Here is an 18,849-nt window from a genome sequence, read left to right on the forward strand (position 1 = left end):
ATGATGAGAGGCGACTTCGAAGTCTGCCTTGGAGCCACAGCTGAGCGTATTCCTCCTGCTCCTCCTCCATGTAGCCCCAGAAAAGCCTTTCACTTGCATCCTCTCTGTCTACAATGTCCCCTACTAATGGGGAGCCTTCCTTTCTCCTAACAAGAGGTAACAATATCCCATGTGCTAAGGAAGATACAGTACTCAAGATAGTCTTCCAGTTGATGAATTGTATGAGAAGCGTGAGCTTTTATACTGCCATGAGGAGGAGGTTTAGGCAGAGGCAGAGTACCCGATGTATTGTTTTGCACCGGAATTCCTCTATTAAAGAAGCTCACTGGTTTATTGCAGACTCTGACTCTCTGGACTTATTTCCTATTAGGGTGCACCATGCCTTACCACCCTTTCCGGAGAGTAGTAACACGTGGATACACAGTGTCCGGGGGACCAAGCATAGCATTGGAACCACCCCAAACCTGGCAACTGCACAAGCTTAACTCCTACCTGACCAGGTTGCTGGCTGTGTAGTCACTGCCATACCACTTAGTGGATTTAACAGCCTTTACGGAGCTAATAGAGTGCACTCAATCTTGCAATTCTTGCTGTCTAGCAAGGTGCTACCATGGACACCTGGAGCAGCTTTTACAAGAAGGGACAGTTCATGTGTTTCAAATCCCACTAGGTCAAAATTTTGCGCAGCAGTGGCCAGGCAATACGGCACTATTGCAGCATATGAAGCATCAACAGATACAGTGGGAAGATAGAACTGGCCAGCAAGTGTCTTCTTCTGCCAGTCTCCTTTGTAGAGGCCAGGCTGCATCCACATGAAGTACAGTGTCCTTGTCATCTTCTTCTCCCGCTCAGACTTCTCCTCCTTATTTACCACTCTATTATCAGCCACCGATAACAAAATGTGTGGGCAGTGTGTGGATTCGCTCTGGTAGGCAGAGTGCCCACTTGATAGCCAGGCACTCTTTCTCCACTATACTGTACCTGGTCTCGGCTGGGGTGAGCTTACGGCTGAGGAAGACAACGGGATGCTTCTCCCCGTTGACTTCCTGGGACAGTACAGCACCGAGGCCTGCCTCGGAGGCATCCATCTGTACTATAAATTCCTGCTTGAAGTCGGGGGTTACCAAAAGCGGGGACCCACACAGGACCAACTTCAAAGTGGAGAACGCCTCTTCCGCCTGATCATCCCGGCGAACCATCACAGACTTATGTCTCTTCAAAAGTCCTGTCAATGGCGCGGCCATTGTAGCAAAGTGGGAGACAAACCTCATGTTATAGCCCACCATCCCCAGGAACTTGCCTAGAGGTGACAGGTCGGGGCCAATTCCGTATCACCTCTATTTTGTTTACTTGGGGTTTGATGACTCTGCGCCCAATGACATACCCTAGCTATTTAGTCTCTTCTAACCCTATCGCGCACTTTTTTTCCTAAGGGAGTCCACTACAGCCTGTACCTTAGGTGGGTGACATTCCCATTCGGTACTGTGGATAACGATATTGTCCAGGTACGCCGAAGCGTACCGATGATGTGGACGGAGTACAATGTCCATTAGCCTTTGAAACGTGGCGGGAGCACCATGCAGACCAAAGGGTAATACCTTGTACTGATACAGCCCCTCTGGTGTAATGAAAGCCGTTTTCTCCTTGGCAGCCTCCGTCAAGGGTACCTGGCAGTACCCTTTGGTGAGGTCCAAAACAGAGAAATACCGGGCTTGGCCTAACTTCTTAATAAGCTCATCCACTCGGGGCATGGGATATGCGTCAAACTTGGAAACCTCATTAAGTTTGCGGAAGACGTTACAGAATCGTAACATCCCGTCCGGCTTGGGTATTAAGACTATCGGACTGGCCCATTCACTTTTTGACTCCTCGATGACGTCTAGCCGCAGCATTAGCTGCACTTCCTCCGAGATGGCTTGTCGCCGAGCCTCAGGTACCCGATATGGCTTCAACCGGACTTTTGCCTGAGGCTCAGTGACAATGTCATGCCGGATTGCGGAAGTGCGTCCAGGGAGGTTCGAGAACACATCCGTGTTCCGACTAATGAACTCCCTGGCCTCCTGAGCCTGTTTAGAGGAGAGTCTGTCAGCAATTTTTACTGTGGCAACCGCTTCCCTTGCATCAGACAGAGGGGCCGGAACCTCTTCCGCTAGAAAACCCGGCTGCGGGCTGTCTTCAGCACAGGTCTCCCTATCTTTCCAAGGTTTTAGTAAATTAACATGGTAAACCGAGCCTGGCGATTATAGACTCTACTCTGGGCTCACTGAGCTGCCTCCATATGTTCCTTAACCAGCGGCAACACTGTCTCCATCTGCTCTTTCATCCGAGTAACATACTCAATCACACTTTTATGCAGTGTGGGTTGTTGTTCCCACGCCTCTTTGGCTATGTCCAACAGACCACGCGTATGTCGACCATACAGCAGTTCGAAGGGCGAAAACCCAGTAGAGGCACCTCTCGCACTGCGAACATGAGATAGGGCAGTAGAAGATCCCAATCCCTCCCATCTTTAGACACCACCTGCTTTAACATATTTTTAAAGGTTTGATTAAAACTCTCTACCATGCCGTCCATAACTGTTTGATCTGTAGTAGTTTACTGAGTTCTCTCAACTCATGACTTTTGACATAAAAGGGGTCCCCTGGTCAGTCAGAATCTCTTTAGGTAGGCCCATTCGGAAAAACATCTCCATTAACCCTTTGACTATGAGTTTGGCGGAGGTATGTTGCAGTGGTACCGCCTCCCGGTACCGCCTCCCGGTACCGCCTCCCGGTACCGAGTGGCATAGTCCAGGACTACCAAGATGTGTTGGTGCCCTCTAGCGGACTTCGGTACTGGGCCTATGAGATCCATAGCGATCCGCTCGAATGGAACCTCAATAATGAGAGGGACCAGGGGACTATGGAAATGCGGCTGGGGGCTGTTTATCTGGCAGGTTGGGCAAGAATTGCAATACTCTTCCACTTCTCTGAACACACTAGGGCAGTAAAACCGCTGTAGAATCTGGTCCTGCGTTTTCTGCTGGCCCAGGTGTCCCCCAAAAACATGTTGGTGGGCTAACTCCAACATAAGCTTGCGATACGCCTTGGGCACCACCAGCTGTTCAATATGCTCACCCCGTAGTTGATTTACCCAGTACAGCATCTCCTGTTGAACCACAAAATGGGGGAACATAGACTCGGCTCCCAGTTGTTGCGGCTCACCCTCAACTACTACCACATTTTCCAAGGCCCAAGATAGTCGGGTGCTGGTGCTGTGCTGTACAAAAATTGTCTCCAGAGACGTTGAGGTCTGCCAACTCCGAACCCGGCAGCAAATCCTCCATGTCTCCCACCATTACATTCAGTGGGGTTGGCTCCCCGCCTTCCATCGCAGTGGCGGCCACCCCTACTGCTGGCCCTTCGGCCTCAGGTTCCCATGGTTCTGGTTTCCCCCCTGAGCAAGGCCATTCTATTGGGGTTTCAGGCCACAGTGACGGGAAACTGGGGAAGTCTCTCCCAATTATTAGTTTATAATGTAGCTTTGTGGCAACGGCCACCTCATGAGTCCACTTGCTGGCCAAGGTGGATAGAGACACCAGGGCGGTGGCAAAGTCCTTGAAGTCTCCATGGATGCACACCACGCCGACTTTTCGGCCAGTATACTCGGCGGGCCGCACCAGGGCAGCTCTTACCAGGGTCACCAGGCTCCCTGAGTCCAGCAGCACCACTGCCAGAGTTTCTCCCACTTGCACCTGGCACAGGTGACTATTGTCTATTGTCTCGGAGGTACCGGTTGCACACAGCCTCCTAGCATACATTGAGGTTCAGTAGCCATAGTTAGTATCCATGGGTTCCCCCCGATTGGGAAAGTCGGCCCTTAAGTGACCAGGCTCTTGACACCGTCAACAGACCATCGGAGCTGGGTCTGTATGGAGTGTATCCCAAGCGGGTTTGGCTGGCACTGGCCGCCTGGTCAAGGGTGGAGATTTCTGGGGTTTAACTAGCCCCCTCCCAAAAGAACCCCCCGTAGATTTCTGGTGGCCTCATAGCGCTCTACCAGGTTGACCATCCCTAGGGCATTACCAGGGGACATCTGGCCGATCCAGTGCTGGAGAGGGTACGGCAAAGCCCTCCAGAACAAATCAGCCAACAGACGTTCCAGCATAGCAGTGGGACTCGGTACGTCAGGCTGCAGCCATTTTTGCAACTGGAGTAGCAGATCATAATACTGCGGTCTGGCGGGTTCAGCCTGGTTAAATTCCCACTGATGCACCCGCTGGGCCCGGACCAATACATTCACCCCCAGTCTTGGCAGAATCTCACCCTTTACAGTCGGGTAATCGGCTGCTTGACCATCTGGTAAGTCGAAAAACACCTGCTAGGGTCCAGACACCAGGAACGGAGTGACTACCTCAGCCCATTGGTCTCGGGGTAACATCTCTCTCACAGCCACCTTTTTGAATACCACCAGATAGGTCTCGACGTCGTCCGCGGGGGTCATGTTAGGGATCGCCGCACGGACAGCTTTCCGGGCATCGTGCCGCTTGTTACACCATCACATGCTGTAATAGCAGCTGGTTGGTTTCCTGCCGCTGCTTGTTAGCCTCCTGTTGCTGCAAGTGAGCCTCCATGAGGGCTTTCACGACCGCCTCCATTTTGTCAAGGGACACGCCGGCTTGATATAGGACATACACCCGTGCCCGGAAAAAACTTAAACTTTTCAGCCTTCAGGCCAGCCTCACTGCGTGTGCCCTCATCCTCCACCAATTGTGGGGATTCGCTCTGGTAGGCAGGGTAAGCGGACGCAGAACAGAGGCAAAAAAACAGAACAAAACTTCAGTGTTTATTCACACACAAGTCAAAAAGAAAGCGACATTTCAGTCTTAGTGTTAATTCACACAAAGGAAAGTCCAAAGAACAAAACAATCACCTTGTTAGCAGTTTTTTCACCAGTGGTCCACAACAGGATTTAGGGGGCCTGTTTCCCCGCATGCGGCTCTCAGCCCTTTAGCACGGCACCATGCCTCTGATCCCAAACCACAGACACTTTGCTGCTGAGCCCAGCTGTCTTTTAAATACAGCTAGGTGTTGTCAAAACCCGGACCGGCACCTAAAATCCAGTACGGTGTTTGACCCCACCTGGCTGCAAATCAGCCCAGCAGCCCACACTGGGAGGAAAATACCTGTCCTCCCAGACCATACCCTTCACTGTGTCACACCAGGCAACAACTACACACATTCAGCAAGCTACTGTTATGCAAGTATAATGCCCTGGATCAGGGATACTTTGATATTTGGCCATTTGTGGACATTTGGCCCTGTTTCCCCTATGCAAAGTCATCAACTCCTTACGTTATTTGACTTTAAAGGGTTAACTTGCACTGACTTTTACTGTTTAATACTATGTAACTACATTTTATATGTATGTTGTCATATACAGGAAGTGCAGAATTATTAGGCAAATGAGTATTTTGACCACATCATCCTCTTTATGCATGTTGTCTTACTCCAAGCTGTATAGGCTCGAAAGCCTACTACCAATTAAGCATATTAGGTGATGTGCATCTCTGTAATGAGAAGGGGTGTGGTCTAATGACATCAACACCCTATATCAGGTGTGCATAATTATTAGGCAACTTCCTTTCCTTCGGCAAAATGGGTCAAAAGAAGGACTTGACAGGCTCAGAAAAGTCAAAAATAGTGAGATATCTTGCAGAGGGATGCAGCACTCTTAAAATTGCAAAGCTTCTGAAGCGTGATCATCGAACAATCAAGCGTTTCATTCAAAATAGTCAACAGGGTCGCAAGAAGTGTGTGGAAAAACCAAGGCGCAAAATAACTGCCCATGAACTGAGAAAAGTCAAGCGTGCAGCTGCCAAGATGCCACTTGCCACCAGTTTGGCCATATTTCAGAGCTGCAACATCACTGGAGTGCCCAAAAGCACAAGGTGTGCAATACTCAGAGACATGGCCAAGGTAAGAAAGGCTGAAAGACGACCACCACTGAACAAGACACACAAGCTGAAACGTCAAGACTGGGCCAAGAAATATCTCAAGACTGATTTTTCTAAGGTTTTATGGACTGATGAAATTAGAGTGAGTCTTGATGGGCCAGATGGATGGGCCCGTGGATGGATTGGTAAAGGGCAGAGAGCTCCAGTCCGTCTCAGACGCCAGCAAGGTGGAGGTGGAGTACTGGTTTGGGCTGGTATCATCAAAGATGAGCTTGTGGGGCCTTTTCGGGTTGAGGATGGAGTCAAGCTCAACTCCCAGTCCTACTGCCAGTTTCTGGAAGACACCTTCTTCAAGCAGTGGTACAGGAAGAAGTCTGCATCCTTCAAGAAAAACATGATTTTCATGCAGGACAATGCTCCATCACACGCGTCCAAGTACTCCACAGCGTGGCTGGCAAGAAAGGGTATAAAAGAAGAAAATCTAATGACATGGCCTCCTTGTTCACCTGATCTGAACCCCATTGAGAACCTGTGGTCCATCATCAAATGTGAGATTTACAAGGAGGGAAAACAGTACACCTCTCTGTCTGGGAGGCTGTGGTTGCTGCTGCACGCAATGTTGATGGTGAACAGATCAAAACACTGACAGAATCCATGGATGGCAGGCTTTTGAGTGTCCTTGCAAAGAAAGGTGGCTATATTGGTCACTGATTTGTTTTTGTTTTGTTTTTGAATGTCAGAAATGTATATTTGTGAATGTTGAGATGTTATATTGGTTTCACTGGTAAAAATAAATAATTGAAATGGGTATATATTTGTTTTTTGTTAAGTTGCCTAATAATTATGCACAGTAATAGTCACCTGCACACACAGATATCCCCCTAAAATAGCTAAAACTAAAAACAAACTAAAAACTACTTCCAAAAATATTCAGCTTTGATATTAATGAGTTTTTTTGGGTTCATTGAGAACATGGTTGTTGTTCAATAATAAAATTAATCCTCAAAAATACAACTTGCCTAATAATTCTGCACTCCCTGTATATCCTGTTCATTTGCACAGCACAGTGGAAAGGGTTAATGAATACTGACAGACTTTTGGGACTTTCTAGCTAATAATGAGAAGCTAGAATTTTTTACAGCTATCATATGGTTTAAAATAGAACATGTTTTAGAGGGAAAAAGCCAGACTTGTTTACCACCAAATACAGACAGACTGGCCTTTTGATTGTCTGGTTTAGATATGTTATTAAGTTTGAAACCCTGTTTTTGTCTGGAAAAACTGCCATAGAGTATCACTGAAAGACGGAAAGTGTAACATTGTAACTGTTTGTGCTAAGTTTCTCCATTCCACCCCTCCCACCAGAAGCTTATTGTTCAGCTAGAAACTGTATATAAGAAGAACAGTCACAGCCCCTAGTATTCTGTAGTTAGGGAACAGTGCTTAGAAAAGGAGACTATTGAGTGACCAGAGGAAGACACTGAGACAGGGATACTCTACCATAGACCATGGATCACCAGCATTTGGATAGGGTATTAGCCTTCTGAGAGAGAGAGAGAGAGAGAGAGAGAGAGAGAGAGAGAGGGACAGCTGTCTCAGGCCTTTCCTCAGAATCCCAAACCCTTCTCATGCAAGGGAGAAGATAGGAGAAGCCAGCCCTATGACTCACCTGTTTTGTACCTGAATTCCTCCAGTAAAGAAGCTCACTAGTTTACTGCAGACTCTGACTCTCTGGACTTATTTCCTATTAGGATGCGCTATGCCTTACCACCCTTTCCGGAAAGTAGCAACACGTGGTGACACAGTGTACAGGAGACCCAGCGTAGCATTGGGACCACCCCAAACCTAGCCACTGCACAAGCTTAACTCCTACCTGACCAAGTTGCTGGTGGTACAGTTGCTGCTATACCACTTAGTGGATTTCACAGCTTTTATGGAGCTAATGGCGTGCACCTTAATGGAAAATACCCAGGTACCGTTATTTCTCGAAATAGGCCATTCCTGCCTTGTACTCTCACGTGGCTGGGAACGTGTGCCAATCCTTGCAATTGTTGCTGTATAGCAAGGTGCTACCATGGACACCTGGAGCAGCTTTAACAGGAAAGGACAGTTCATTTCTTTCAAAGCCCAATAGGTCAACATTTTGCACAGCAGTGGCGAGGCAGCACCACAACAACAAGGCCCGGTCCTATTGACACCTCCACATTTGTGTCGGTCTAGTTACCATACTAGGCATTTATCCACACTCTTCTGAATGGACATCCTCCTGTCCCCAACATAAACAGGGCAGAGCATTGTTTCCACTCATCCTCCTTCTTTATCATATGTGTCAGCTGAAGCATTGCCATGCTGTCTTAGAACTGATGAACCAGGATGAGAGAAGCCACTCAGCAGATCTGTTGCTAATTAGTATCAAGCAGCAAATATCCCGCTGGTTGTCTCCCTGACAACTCAGCAAGGTGATCATGGACAATGGCAGGAACATTGTGGCTGTGCTGCATTTGGGAGAAGTGGCATATGCTCCCTGCATGGAGCATGTGATAAATTTAGTGGTGCAAAACTTTTTGAAAAAATATCATGGCTTACAGAAGGTATTTGCCATGTCCAAGAGAGAGAACACGTATTTCAGCCATTCTTCGCTAAGAACTGCAAACCCACAGCAACAAAACAATCTGTCTTTGCATTACTTGATCCACAACATTTTAACTCGCTGGAATTTCACCTTGCATATGTTGGAGCATCTGTACAAGCAGCGTAGAGCAGTGAATGATCATGCACCAGACCACCAAAACAGGGAGCATGTTTTTTTTTTAACTCAGGTGGTGGAAGCTTATCAGGGACATGGGTAGGGTACTCAGGCCCTTGTCAGTAGGGATAACTGCGGCATCAACTTTGTCATCCCCTTGATATTTATATTCGTACAAGATGTTCACCGTGATGCAACAAGGGACAATGAAAGAAGAAAAATGTCCACATCTAGCTGCCCTGTAGCTCTAAGGGATCCACATAAAGTCCCATAGAGGAGAAGGATGATGAGTATGAGGAACCACCACTGGAGGAAGAGGAGTAGGAGATGGAAGACTTGGTGGTGCAGGAGGACAAGGTTGATGATGATGATACTGACCAGGATGACCAATCATCACAGCAGGGGGTGTGTTGCCAGAAATTACTAAGTATTCTGGCACACTGGCAAGCTGTCACTGCCTGCCCTGTGAGGGATCTGAGAAGATCGGATAGACTTGCAGCACGTGAGTCTATCTGACAGGTCTTTCTGTGTTTCCTTTCTGTTTGTTGTTGTGGGCAGGATTCCACCTCTCCACAGGTTCTGCTCGTTAGCTGTTTAAGAGGCTCTTTTCAAGTCTGCCTCTTACTGCTGACTTTGCGGTTGATATTTTCCTTCTGGAGTTCTATGCTGGTTGTTTGTCGATCCTCTACTTCCCGCTCGTCTCAAGCTAAGTCCTCCTGTTTTCTCCTTTGTGCGTATGTTGCTTCTAGGTCTCAGGGAGACGCTGGTCCCTTCACGGTGGAAAGTAGCGGCTGTCTCATTCCCCGCTCCCTAAGTTAAGGTTTGCGACAGTGTCCGCAGGGCTTAGGTTCCAGCGTATGAGTTTGTTCACTATCAGGACTTGCTCATACTGTCAGCAGTCAGGGAGAGGCTCAGGGATTGTTAGGAGGTTACCATTCCCTCCTCCCTAGCTTTGGAGCCTAGTCTGTTTTCCTCTTGCTGTTTGTTTACTTGGTGTTCCTCTTATCCCCATCTAACGTGACATAAGCATTGCAAGCTGCATGCTTGTTTGCTTACATACTGACAGGTGTATTGTTAACACCAAGCCAACTGATGACTATTGGATAGCCATGCTTTTAGACCCTCCCTATCAAAGCTAAATGGGGGAATGTTTTCCTGATACCGAAACTAAGGCAAAATTGTTGTATTACCAGGATACACTGTGTACACAGCTTGCTGCAGCTTCCAGTAAGCAGATGCCTGCCACCCACATGTCTGACCAGGAGGCCCTTCTCTGCCAAGCCAAACTCCCACCATCTCTGCTACTAGATCAAAAGCAGCAGTGACTTCAGTTTCATTAACATGATAGAGCAGTTTTTTATGTGCCACCTCAGGCTGACGCATATCAGCAAATGGATACATACTGCCTGAACAACCGGGTTCGATCAAACCTGAACTGTGCCCTGTCTCTGGCACATATCCTGTTCCCTGAATCAATGACTTCCTAGCAGGCAGATTGGAACTGTGGCCAGAACTGGCTAATTTTGCCCTCATTGTGCTGTTCTGAGAGGATTTCCACAAACCTCTGGCTGAGGAGTAGATCTGCTATTGCTGATGGTGTCTATGTATGGCTGGTCCTGTCATGCCACTGCTGGTGTCTACCTGCCACCATGTTTCATACTGTATGGTTGCTACTACTGGTGCTGCTGTAGCTCCTGCTCTCTGCTGCCAATACCATTACCTCTACACAGCTGCAAATCTACTACCTTTCCAATGCTACTACTATACCTATACATCTGAACACCTGCTGCCTCATCTATTAGGTTCCATGCTGTGCCGCTACTGCTGTCTTTACTATTGCTGCCACTATTAACCTTACAGAGTTGCACATCTTCTGCCTTTTGAAGCTCCACATCCACACTGTAGTGCTGCAGTTCCCCAAAAGAGGGAGAATTTTTGGGCGCTTGTTCAAAACAAACTACTGTTTCTTTTGATACTACCATGTGAGTGTGTATTAACACTGGCAAGAATTTGCCCCACTTAAAGCATAATTTTGGACACTTGTGAAAAAGCCACTGTTTCTTCCAACACTACCATGTGTGTGTATAAACAAGGGTAGGCATCTGTCCCCATTAATGCGCATTTTCCCTTCAACTTTGTCTTCAGCAAGTGAAATGCAGCTCAATCGGATTCAGGTCAGGTGATTGACTTGGCCATTTCATAACATTCCACTTCTTTCCCTTAAAAAACTCTTTGGTTGCTTTTGCAGTATGCTTTGGGTCATTGTCCATCTGCACTGTGAAGCGCCGTCCAATGAGTTCTGAAGCATTTGGCTGAATATGAGCAGATAATATTGCCCAGAACACTTCAGAACTCATCCTTCTGCTTTTGTCAGCAGTCACATCATCAATAAATACAAGAGAACCAGTTTCATTGGCAGCCATACATGCCCACGCCATGACACTACCACCACCATGCTTCACTGATGAGGTGGTATGCTTAGGATTAGAGATGGCATTGCGGTTCGCCTGGCGGTCCTTTCGCGGCGAACTTTGCGTGTTCACGATTCGCCGAACATGCGAACATATGGAGATATTTGCGCCCGCCATATTCTTTTACATTGTGAAGAACTTTGACCCATGACACATCCATCAGGTGGTTCAGGACAGCCAATTGAGACGTTTCAGCACATGGACATACCCCCTACCTTATAAATAAACCTTATCTGGCCGCCGTTTTGCATTCAGTGTTTTGCCAGTGTAGGGAGAGGTTGCTGTGTGGAGCAGGGACAGGCTGTTAGGGCCACCAAACGCTAGCTAATAGGGCCACAAAAGTCCTTTTAAGCACTAGTATAGGTGTGCTATCGATAGGTGTGATACACAGAGGGGTGCGATATACTTTTATAATGAGTCAAAAACACATAGATCTATATAGTGATCACCTGGAAGTCAGGGGCCTAGGGGCCTAGGGGCTAGGGGCTTACTAGGGCCATTTTTATATAGGGTAAGGTTCCGGACGGGGTCGCTCTTATCAGGGCGGGTGGTCTGTTGTTAGGCTATCAGGGCCAGAATAGCACCCCCTGTAGGGCAATATCAGGGACAGTTCTTTGCCCACCCTGTCCTTCAATACCACATCATCATCTATCCCAGGGATAGATGTTTTTTGCTTTCCCTCCGGGATTCATGGATGCGCATTGGAACCCCCCGGATTGTGGTAGGACATATGGTTTCTGATTTGGTGCCGCCGAGCACTTGTTATTGCCTACTATGCTTTTTGCTTAACTTTAAGGGACCATTCACACGCCCGCAAAATGGGTCCGCATGAATGGGTCCGAAAATGAATGGGTCATTTATTTATTTTCAATGGGGCCGGAATGTGCTGTCCGCATCTGCATTTGCGGATCCGCACTTCCGCATCCGTGCTTCCATTTCCGCAAAAAAATAGAACATGTCCTATTCTTGTCTGCAATTGCGGACAAGATTAGGCATTTTCTATTATAGTGCCGGCGATGTGCGTAACATTATTAAAGGTTACGTTTTATCTTCATGTTTATTCTAATGGATTGCCTTCCTTGTACAATGTTATAATATACTTTCTATGTTAGACGGTATATTATAGAGCATTTGTATTGTGCGGCAGTTGTGTGCGGTTCTGCTGCGATACTGCAGGTATATAGAGGGACAAGCGTTATTGGAACAAATAATTTCTACTGGTGTGATATACCAGTCGTCCCCCAAAAAAACTCATTGAAGCGGGGTATTATATACCAATATTCTTTCTTTATAGTGCATTTGGGTACTGTATAGTGCATTTGCGCATGCGCGTACACGAAAATGATATTGCCGATATTTTGCATTGAAAAAAATAATTAATGGAGATCGCAAATTCGAATAATACATCTGGTATGTCAGTGTCCATGTTGTGGGACTATTTGTGCACTTCTAGTAATTATTTCTTGGCTGCAAATATGAGCTGAAGGTTTTTCAGGTTCGCCTGCCATTAAAATGAATGGGACCCGCCGCGAACCATCTTGGCAGATGTTCGTCCATCACTACTTAGGATCATGAGCAGTTCCTTTCCTTCTCCATACTCTTCTCTTCCCATCACTCTGGTACAAGTTGATCTTGGTCTCATCTGTCCATCTGTTCCAGAACTGTGAAGGCTTTTTTAGATGTCGTTTGGCAAACTCTAATCTGGCCTTCCTGTTTTTGAGGCTCACCAATGGTTTACATCTTGTAGTGAACCATCCGTATTCACTCTGGTGAAGTCTTCTCTTGATTGTTGACTTTGACACACATACACCTACCTCCTGGAGAGTGCTCTTGATCTGGCCAACTGTTGTGAAGGTCGTTTTCTTCACCAGGAAAATAATTCTTCGGTCATCCACTGTGGTCTTCCGGGTCTTTTGGTGTTGCTGAGCTCACCGCTGCGTTCCTTCTTTTTAAGAATGTTCCAAACAGTTGTTTTGGCCAGGCCTAATGTTTTTGCTATCTCTCTGATGGGTTTGTTGTGTTTTTTCAGCCTAATGATGGCTTGCTTCACCGATAGTTGCAGCTCTTTGGATCTCCTCTTGAGAGTTGACAGCAACAGATTCCAAATGCAAACAGCACACTGGAAATGACCTCTGAACCTTTTATCTGCTCATTGTCATTGGGATAATGAGGGAATAACACACACCTGGCCATGGAACAGCTGAGAAGCCAATTGTCCCATTACTTTTGGCCCCTTAACAAGTGGGAGGCACATATGGAAACTGTTGTAATTCCTGCACCGTTCACCTGATTTGGATGTAAATACCCTTAAAGCTGACGGTCTGCAGGTAAAGCACATCTTGTTCGTTTCATTTCAAATCCATTGTGGTGGTGTATAGAGCCAAAAATGTTAGAGTTGTGGTTTATGGACCTGACTGTAATTTCCAGGAACGGAATCTGCAATTGCGGATGACATATGGAATGTCTTCCGTATTTTGTGGATCTATTGACTTTCATTGTACCACGGACCGCAATTTGTGGATAAGAATAGGACAAGCTTTATATTTTTTTCGAAGCTGCGGAACAGAGAAACGGATGCAGACAGCACACTGTGTACTGTCTGCATCTTTTTGTGGCCCCATTGAAAATGAATGGGTCCGCACCCGTTCCGCAACGTTGCGGATCGGATCCGGACCCATTCATGGTGCCGTAATACAATATATCAATCGGCACTGTGGTGAAGTGGAGCATGGAATAACCTTCCTGCAGAAGTGGTAGCTGCAAATACAGTGAAGGAGTTTAAGAATGCATGGGATAGGCATAAGGCCATCCTTCATATAAGATAGGGCCGGGGGCTATCCATAGTATTCAGTATATTGGGCAGACTAGATGGGCCAAATGGTTCTTATCTGCCGACACATTCTATGGTTCGATGGAGTAGCGGTGCACGTGTCTCAGGGCCGTGTTGATAAGGACAAAAGAGACCAGCACCTTGCTGTGATTTATTGTCACATTCCAGTGACACGTTTCGGCATACAATCTGCCTTTGTCAAACTGTCACTGTGTTCACTTCCCTTTTCACGCAGGCTCCCCTCCCTGTTTGGTTCTCATGGGGTTAACGTCCCCTGGTCCGTTCCTGGGTGTGGCTCATCAGGTGCCCTCAGGGTTATCCAGCTACGGTATATCTATCTGCGAGCTGTGGGGCTTGGAGTCAGTCTGTCTTGTGTCTTTCTAGGTGCTGCCCCTTGCTGCTGACCCAGGGGGATTTTACCATTCTGTGTGGTGTCGCCTGGTATTGCATTGGTGTTTAATGTTATGTCCTTGTCTGATCTGTACCTGTCCTTCTATGATGATGTTGTTGCTGCTTTGTCTGATGTTATGTACCTGTTCTCTGTCTGGATCCACTATGTTCATTGTGTAGCCTGGCAGACAGTGGCGTAGGGATCGCCATAGCAACCATAGCAGTGGCTATGGGGCCCTACGCCACTGGGGGCCCGTCCGGGCCGCCTTCTGTTGATTTTTTAAATTTTTTATTTTATTTACATACACACCACACACAGGCAGCCAGGCCCGAGCCGCGGACCACCCGCCCACTACACTAGACTAGTGTAGTGGGCGGGGCGCGGGCGGTCTGCGGCTCGGGCCTGGCTGAGGAGGAGTCAGGACTGGAGCAGGGCGCACGCAGGGGCGGGCCGACACAGTGGCTGGGGAGGCTTAAGCCAGGCCACTGAGTAACTCAGAAGATCCAATTTTATATTCTAACCGCTTGCCTGGGGGTTAGAATATACCATCGGATCTGAGTTTTCACGAGCTCAGTGAGATCGTAAAAACTCAAATCCGATGGTATATTCTAACCCCCAGGCGTTCCCATGGTGACAGGGACGCTTGCCTGGGGGTTAGAATATACAAGGGCCACGCCGCTCACAGGAGTATATTTATAAACTAATCAGTAACTAACTACTTTAACTTTAATCATTGACATTGCTGATCTCTTTACTGGGATATCTTACTCTGTCTTAGCTCCGGTAACAGCAGGCAGTGCGGGCGGCGCTCACTCACTGACGTCACGCGCCTGCACCGCCTAGTGGGAGGAGTTACTGATTCGTTTATAAATGTACTCATGTGAGCGTCGGGGAGGGGGATCTGTGGATGGCACTATTTAGGGGAGGGGGATCTGTGGATGGCACTGTTTAGGGGAGGGGGATCTGTGGATGGCACTGTTTAGGGGAGGGGGATATGTGGATGGCACTGTTTAGGGGAGGGGGGATCTGTGGATGGCACTATTTAGGGGAGGGGGATCTGTGGATGGCACTGTTTAGGGGAGGGGGATCTGTGGATGGCACTGTTTAGGGGAGGGGGATATGTGGATGGCACTGTTTAGGGGAGGGGGATCTGTGGATGGCACTATTTAGGGGAGGGAGATCTGTGGATGGCACTGTTAAGGGGGGGGGGAGCTGTGGATGGCACTATTTAGGGGAGGGGGATCTGTGGATGGCACTGTTTAGGGGAGGGGAATCTGTGGATGGCACTATTTAGGGAAGGGGGATCTGTGGATGGCACTGTTTAGGGGAGGGGAATCTGTGGATGGCACTGTTTAGGGGAGGGGGGTCTGTGGATGGCACTATTTAGGGGAAGGGGATCTGTGGATGGTACTATTTAGGGGAGGGGGATCTGTGGATGGCACTGTTTAGGGGAGGGGGATATGTGGATGGCACTGTTTAGGGGAGGGGGATCTGTGGATGGCACTATTTAGGGGAGGGGATCTGTGGATGGCACTGTTTAGGGGAGGGGGATCTGTGGATGCCACTGTTTAGGGGAGGGGGGATCTGTGGATGGCACTATTTAGGGCAGGGGGGATCTGTGGATGGCACTATTTAGGGGAGGGGGATCTGTGGATGGCACTATTTAGGGGAGGGGGATCTGTGGATGGCAATGTTTAGGGGAGGGGGATCTGTGGATGGCACTATTTAGGGGAGGGGGATCTGTGGATGTCACTATTTAGGGGAGGGGGATCTGTGGATGGCACTATTTAGGGGAGGGGGATCTGTGGATGGCACTATTTAGGGGAGGGGATCTGTGGATGGCAATGTTTAGGGGAGGGGGATCTGTGGATGTCACTGTTTAGGGGAGGGGGGATCTGTGGATGGCACTATTTAGGGGAGGGGGATCTGTGGATGTCACTATTTAGGGGAGGGGGATCTGTGGATGGCACTATTTAGGGGAGGGGGATCTGTGGATGGCACTATTTAGGGGAGGGGATCTGTGGATGGCACTGTTTAGGGGAGGGGGATATGTGGATGGCACTGTTTAGGGGAGGGGGGATCTGTGGATGGCACTATTTAGGGGAGGGAGATCTGTGGATGGCACTGTTAAGGGCAGGGGGGAGCTGTGGATGGCACTATTTAGGGGAGGGGGATCTGTGGATGGCACTGTTTAGGGGAGGGGAATCTGTGGATGGCACTATTTAGGGAAGGGGGATCTGTGGATGGCACTGTTTAGGGGAGGGGAATCTGTGGATGGCACTGTTTAGGGGAGGGGGGTCTGTGGATGGCACTATTTAGGGGAAGGGGATCTGTGGATGGTACTATTTAGGGGAGGAGGATCTGTGGATGGCACTGTTTAGGGGAGGGGGATATGTGGATGGCACTGTTTAGGGGAGGGGGATCTGTGGATGGCACTATTTAGGGGAGGGGATCTGTGGATGGCACTGTTTAGGGGAGGGGGATCTGTGGATGCCACTGTTTAGGGGAGGGGGGATCTGTGGATGGCACTATTTAGGGGAGGGGGGATCTGTGGATGGCACTATTTAGGGGAGGGGGATCTGTGGATGGCACTATTTAGGGGAGGGGGATCTGTGGATGGCAATGTTTAGGGGAGGGGGATCTGTGGATGTCACTATTTAGGGGAGGGGGATCTGTGGATGGCACTATTTAGGGGAGGGGGATCTGTGGATGGCACTATTTAGGGGAGGGGATCTGTGGATGGCAATGTTTAGGGGAGGGGGATCTGTGGATGGCAATGTTTAGGGGAGAGGGATCTGTGGATGGCACTATTTAGGGGAGGGGGATCTGTAGATGGCACGGGGGGGGATAATTTTTTTTTGCTATGGGGCCCATGCATTTCTAGCTACGCCCCTGCTGGCAGAGCTAAACTGCTTCTGATTGTAGTCCTGTCCCATGTCCTGCCTGGCAGTGTCTACTGCTTCTGATCCTTGTCTGTTCTTGTCTGCCTGTAGTTCCTTTCAGCTTCTGTTCCCGTGTTTGTCCTGCCTTCATGAGAGGGTCCCTGGGTTCTCCGGAGGGAGGATCTCTAGTCTGTGTGAATCTCTAGTCTGTGTGCAGTTCTGCCTGAGACGGCCATTCTGCTTGGGGTCCAGGCATCTGCTTCTGTGCTGGTTCCTGTTTGTCTTGTTGTCTGTTCCATGTCCTGTGTTTGCTCGGGTTCCAGTTTTGTTGTCTTTCCGCTGGTTTCACCAACCTGGTTCTCTGCAGATAGGGGCCAAATGTACCGGGACCTTCCTGGCTCTCCGCTCTCTGGGTTTTTTCTCTGGTCTGCCGGTGCACTTGCTTTTGTGGTAGTGCTATTGCCTAACCTGCTTACTGTCAAGTGCTTTTAATAAAGTTCTCTGTGGGTCCTTGGTCTGTTTTGCCTGTCTTCTGTTTGCATGACGTCCCAGAGGTCTGCCTTGGGCCTCCGGCACGTGACGGTATGCATTACCAGGCGACACCACAAACAAGGGCAGATGACAAAACCCCCTGGGTCAGCAGCAAGGGGCTACACCCAGCAAGGCAGAAGACAGACTGCCCCCAAGCCCCACAGCTCGCAGATAGATATAGCTGGATAACGAGGGCACCTGATAAGCCACACCCAGGAACGGACCAGGGAAAGTTAACCCCATCAAAACCAAACAGGGAGGGGAGCCAACAGTGAAGTGAACACACAGGCTGTAGTACTAGACGTTGCCCTTGTCAACCAGCATACACTGAGACCACCACAGCCAGTACGCCAGAGCACAAACAACCCGTGACACACCAAAAATGCATCCATACTAAGGCCATGTTCATACGCAAGGCCGCAGCCAGCACGCATCGCAGAACCAGCATGCATGGGGATAGCCACAGCCAGTACACAAATCGCATGCAGTCAGTCTGCACGGCACCAGAGACATGAGCCACAGAGACAGGGGAATCCACAAACACAGGCCTCAGTTCATACACTACACCGCAGCCAGCATGCAGTCCCAAGCAACCAGCATACACAGGTGTCAGCCTGCAGCCAGTACACGAGGGAGCCTGCACGGCAACAGTGACGATGTAATCTCGCTCCGCACGGGATTTCGGACGAAATCTCCAAGCAATGGAGGAGGTAAGATTGCATTTTTTTGTTTTTTATACTATTTCAGGTTAAATCGATTCACTGACACGAAGCACGAGGAAATTCGGCTTCTAGGCGAATCTAATTTATCCTGAAATTCAGATTGAATTCCACTTCGTGGGATACGATCATTTCTAGTATCCACTATAAGATTCAGACTTCAGCTTTGTCTTGCCTTTTGATGGTTTAGATCAGGGGTGCACAACCTTTTTTGGTCTGGGGGCCGCATTGTCACATCGCTCTATTTCAAGGGGCTGCAAATAAAAAAATGTTGATCGGCGCTCATCTGCCTATTACACAAGCCAGTGCAAAGTGACTGGAGATGAGTGATCACTGCCACAGTC

General features: G+C 48.6%; 1 long non-coding RNA gene across 1 annotated transcript; it reads right to left on the reverse strand.

Moving 5' to 3' along the window:
- Nucleotides 1-10,170: 10,170 nt before the first annotated feature.
- On the reverse strand, nt 10,171-18,031 carry LOC120994214. Its single transcript, XR_005777363.1, has 3 exons — nt 17,879-18,031; nt 13,489-13,490; nt 10,171-10,182 (listed from the first exon to the last, which is right to left on the reverse strand). It is a non-coding gene; the product is annotated as an uncharacterized LOC120994214 (long non-coding RNA).
- Nucleotides 18,032-18,849: the final 818 nt, after the last annotated feature.

Source organism: Bufo bufo, chromosome 3, assembly GCF_905171765.1.
Source record: "Bufo bufo chromosome 3, aBufBuf1.1, whole genome shotgun sequence".
Taxonomy (NCBI): domain Eukaryota; kingdom Metazoa; phylum Chordata; class Amphibia; order Anura; family Bufonidae; genus Bufo; species Bufo bufo.